This window comes from Rutidosis leptorrhynchoides, chromosome 3 (assembly GCF_046630445.1).
Source record: "Rutidosis leptorrhynchoides isolate AG116_Rl617_1_P2 chromosome 3, CSIRO_AGI_Rlap_v1, whole genome shotgun sequence".
Taxonomy (NCBI): domain Eukaryota; kingdom Viridiplantae; phylum Streptophyta; class Magnoliopsida; order Asterales; family Asteraceae; genus Rutidosis; species Rutidosis leptorrhynchoides.
Genome location: NC_092335.1, coordinates 4336579 through 4341883, shown reverse-complemented (window position 1 = coordinate 4341883; position 5305 = coordinate 4336579). Strand labels below are relative to the sequence as shown.

General features: G+C 31.0%; 1 non-coding gene across 1 annotated transcript; it reads left to right on the top strand.

Moving 5' to 3' along the window:
• The first annotated feature begins 1849 nt into the window (after nt 1–1849).
• Nucleotides 1850–1956, top strand: LOC139903785 (small nucleolar RNA R71). Its single transcript, XR_011778577.1, has one exon. It is a non-coding gene; the product is annotated as a small nucleolar RNA R71 (small nucleolar RNA).
• The last annotated feature ends 3349 nt before the right edge of the window (nt 1957–5305 follow it).

Sequence of the window (5305 nt, the reverse complement as noted above, 5' to 3'; positions counted from 1 at the left end):
TATCTGTCTTCCTCTTTTAGCATTTGAAGTTCTTCTGTTGTTGGTTCGTAATCATTAGCCATGAGTGTGGCTAATATTTTAGCTTCATCAATTGGTTCAATTCCTTCTCCTAAAGAACATTCTCCCGTTCCTTGTAATTCTGGAAATTCTTGTAACAATTCTGCATGTGAATCTATAGTTTCAACATAATAACATGTATCATCTGCAGATTGCGGTTGTTGTATGGCTCTATCCATAGAAAAGGTAACACTCTCGTCCTCTATACTTAGGTTCAGTTTCTTACCAAACACGTGTATTATTGCTTTAGTCGTGTTTAAGAATGGTCTTCCTAATATGAGAGGAACTCGAGAATCTTCTTCCATATCCAGAATAACAAAGTCTACTAGAAATACTAAAGTACCTACTTTAACTAGCATGTTCTCCATTATCCCTCTAGGATAATTTACTGATCGGTCTGCTAGTTGTATGCTTATTCGTGTTGGTTTCAATTCTCCAAGGTCTAGTTTAGCATATAGTGAATATGGCATTAAATTTATACTAGCACCTAAGTCTGCCAATGCTTCTATTGAATTAAGACTACCCAGAAAATATGGAATTGTGAAACTTCCTGGATCTAAGAGTTTTTCTGGTATCTTATTCAACATCATAGCAGAACAATTAGCATTCATTGTGACAGCCGAAAGTTCTTCCATTTTCTTTCTATTTGTGATTAGATCTTTCAGAAATTTAGCATATCTAGGCATTCCTGAAATCACATCAATGAAAGGAAGATTGACATTTATTTGTTTAAACATATCCAAGAATTTTGATTGCTCGGCTTTAAGTCTTTCTTTTCTCATTTAACTCGGGTAAGGAAGCGGTGGTTGGTATGGTTTAACATAAGGCTTTGCCTTAACTGTGTTATCTTCATTAACCTTTTCAACTACCGGTTCTGTTTCCTTCTCTTGCTCAGGCTGTGGTGTATGTGTAGTAGGAATAGCGTCATCAGAAATTACATGTATTTCATGTAGTTTAAGTGTAATATCACTTCTCGTGGTAATGGCTTTAGCTGTTTCATTCCGGGGGTTAGCATTTGTATCGCTAGGTAGACTCCCCGGTTTTCTTTCACCTATCAACCTTGCTAGGTTACTTACTTCTTGTTCCAGATTTTGAATTGAAGCTTGTTTATTTCTAAATGCTTGAGCATTTTGTTCATTAGTTTGTTTCTGAGATGTGAAAAATTGTGTTTGAGATTCTACTAGCTTCGACATCATGTCTTCTAAATTTGGCTTTTTATCATTGGTTTGTGGTGGTTTAATTGGAAAAATAGGTCTTTGCTGGTTGTAAGTATTGTTAGATACTTGTTGATTGCTAGGACCTTGTTGGTTGTTGTATGGAACATTTCGGTTATAATTCTGATTTTGATTGTAGTTCGGTCTTTGCAGGTTGATAATTATTTTGATAATTATTTCTAGGCCTTTGGTTCATGTATGAAACATTCTCTCTTTGTTCCATTGTTTGTTCAATACTGAGACAATCTTTTGTCAAATGTGGTCCTCCACACTGCTCACAACTAATTCGTATAGCGTGAATATCTTTAGTCATCTTTTCCATTCGTCTCTCGAAAGCATCTAACTTTGCGGAAATGGAATCAAAGTCATGGCTAGAATCGGCTCTAGCCGTTTTAGATGATCTAACGATGTATTTTTCTTGATGCCACTCATGTGAGTGGGAGGCTGTGTTATCAATAATTTTGTAAACTTCAGTTGCAGTTTTCTTCATAATGGAACCACCAGCTGCTATGTTGATATCTTTTGGTGTAATAATGTCACATCCTTAGTAGAATATTTTTACTATTTGATAAGTGTCTAAACCATGTTGAGGACATCCTATCAACAACTTTCCGAATCTTGTCCATGCCTCATATAATATTTCATTTGGCTTTTGTGTGAATGTAACAATTTCTTCTTAAAGTCTCACGGTTTTAGATGCCGAAAAGAATCTTTTAAGAAATTTCTCAACTAAAACATCCCATGTATCAATCGCCCCTTCAGGTAACGATTCTAACCAATCTTTGGCTTCTCCCTTTAAAGTCCAGGGAAATAACATGAGATAGATCTGTTCATCCTCAACTTCTCTAATTTTGAATAAAATACGGATCCTATTAAAGGTACGAAGATGTTCGTTTGGATCTTCTTTTGGCGTACCGCTAAATTGGCATTGATTAGTTACCATGTGTAGGATTTGTCCTTTGATTTCATAATATAGAGAATTAATGTCTGGTTGAGTAATGGCATGACCTTGGCCAGTGCGTGTAGCTCTCATTCGATCTTCAATACTTAGAGGTTCTTGATTTTCCATGATTAAGTTTGTTGAATCTGAATCACTAGGGGATTCTGATTTAATGGTTTCTTCCTCTACAATCTCCGAATGAGTAGTTTCTGGTTCAGGAGGAATGATTAGTGGTTCAGGATCTCTGAATTGTCCTTGAATATCCTCCAGGTTCTCAATTGTGAGGTCGGGTTCAAAAAATGGATTATCGAAAATTTGAGTTGGAATACTCGTTCGACTAGATGATGATTCTAAAGAAAAATCAACGGCGACAATGTTGGTTAGATGTCTTGATCGAGTTACAGGTGGTGAACGTATGAAAGGTGGTGAACGTTTTGCTCGGTGCATTCACTGAATATCCTATTAGTTATAAAAATAAAATAAAAATTATATAAGTTATCAAATTAATAGACTTTTCTGATTTTGCCCACGTTTCGAGTAGCCAATAGATGCAGCAGGTAGCCAGGACCCTTTAAATCGGAAGCCCACAACTCGCCACTAACAAATCCAACTATTATTACGAACCAGAAAATTTTAGATGTCTATCAATTTAACCGCTTAAAATAATTTTTTCCCGAAATTTTGAAGAAGATAAAAATCTATGTCCTAAAATCTAGAGCGTAGAAATGAGAAAGAAAAAGAGCGTGGAAAAATAAGAGACGAAAAACAAACGTCGAAAAATAAACCGTCGAAAAATAATAATAAGAAAGTAGAGCGTCAGAACTTAAAAGTCTAAAAACTAAATATTAAAAGTTGCGTCTAAAGGAATTAAAGCTTAAAAGGAATTCTATATCCAAAACGGCAATAACTTAAAAAGGCACTAAAATCTATTTAAAATTAAAGCGATAAGCGACGTCGTAAAATTCTAAAGCGCCTAAATCTTAATCTAAAGAAAAAGCACTTAAGGGATTATACGGCAAAGCCAAAAAATTTAGAAATATAAAATAACTACGGCAAAAACTAAGTTTAAAACTAGTTACGAACGATAAAAATACAAATTACGATTAAACGATTAAAAATATACAATTTATGATAAAATTACTTATTTTTATAAAAATATTATTTTTATATTATTATTTTTATAAAAGTATTAATTTATATAATTAATAATAATAATTACACTTAATAATACTAATTAAAACTAAAAATAAAACTAAGATAAACTAATTAATATTTTAATTAACCCTAATTATAATTAATAATTAAATCTTAACCCTAACAGCGTAATAAATGAGGTACCAGGTTCAGTCTGTCAGAAAGCTCCACGAGTGCGGATTTCTGCTACCCAAAGAGCTCCGCGAGTGCGGAGTTACGCAGGTTCAAATTGAGTGCAGACTCAAATTCGCAGGTTCAGTTTTTTAATATATATATATTTTTTTTACTTTTGATTTTTATTTTCTTTTTCTGATTTTAATTTTTAGAAAATATAATTTAAGTAAAACTTATATTTTAACAAAAATTACTTATTAGTTTTTGTAAATAAAAATTATTTAATTTTAAACACTTAAATATATATATATATATATATATATATATATATATATATATATACATATATATATATATATATATATATATATATATATATATATATATATATATATGTATATATATATATGTATATATATATGTATATATATATATATATGTATATATATATATGTATATATATATATATGTATATATATATATATATATTTATGTATTTATATTTTTGTTTTTAATATTTAAAACTTATATAAATATATTTTTACAAAAATAACTTAAAAACTAATTTTTTTTTACATAGCGTTTCGCTTCGGCGTTGAGTGTTCCCCGCAGCGGCGCCAAAAATACTTGATGTGTGCGAGGTGTAGTACTAAATAGATTATATTTTACTATGAAATACTATTAAATACGATACAATTTTACACAAGTTATTTATTTATTTATTGAATGGGATATACCTAAACCTTGCTACAACACTTATAGGCAGTGTACCTAATCGTAGAGTAGTGTAGTTTTTAGTAAGTCCGGTTCGTTCCACAGGGATACAACTAAGTTTAACGCTATAATTTTAAAAACTATATTTGTATAAATATATATATTTATATAAGTAGTATTATTATTATTATTATAAAAAGGGGTTTTACCGTTTAGTGACCGGTTTGTCGATTTTATGTCTTAAGTCACAATTAAAACCTAATGTAAAATATTAATTATAAATATAAATTAATTTAAAGCGTAAAGTAAATGACGATAAATAAAAGTGCGATAAATAAAAGTGCAATAATTTAAAGTACGATAAATAAAATGACGATAAATAAAATGACGGTAAATAAAAGTGCGATGAGATATAAAATAAAGGAATTATGCTTATTTAAACTTCCATAATCATGATGTTCAACGTGTTGATTTTAATTTATTACCATGGGTTAATTGTCCTTTATCCTGGATTATTTGATATGTCCATCTGGTTTTGGTCCATAACAGTCCATCGATCATAAATATAAAGTGTGAGTGTCCTCATTAAATTACCCTTATACCTGAAGTCAAATATTCCAACTAATTGGGGACTTAAACTGTAACAAGGTCTTAATACTTTCTTAATAATTACACCAGGTTATCAACTGCGTGTAACTCAAGGTTTTAATACGTTGTTAACAATTACACCAAGTGTCCTTGTATGTAATCCACCCCTGTTTTAATGAGTCCATTGACTATTAATCCATTCCCGTGTCCGGTAAAATGAACAATTATTAGTACTTATAAATATCCCGCCCATCGTGTCCGATCGAGTGTATGTGGTTATTTATAGATACGTCAAATTATAAATCTCTATATTAAATTAACGAACTATCATTCAGTTAAACAAATATAAAGCCCATTAATAGCCCATAGTCTAATTTCCACAAGTGTCGGTCTTTTATCCAAACCCTAATTATGGTCCAAAGCCCAATAACCCCGTCTTAATATTTAGTCCAACATCACGATTACTTCGGCTTAAATAAACATA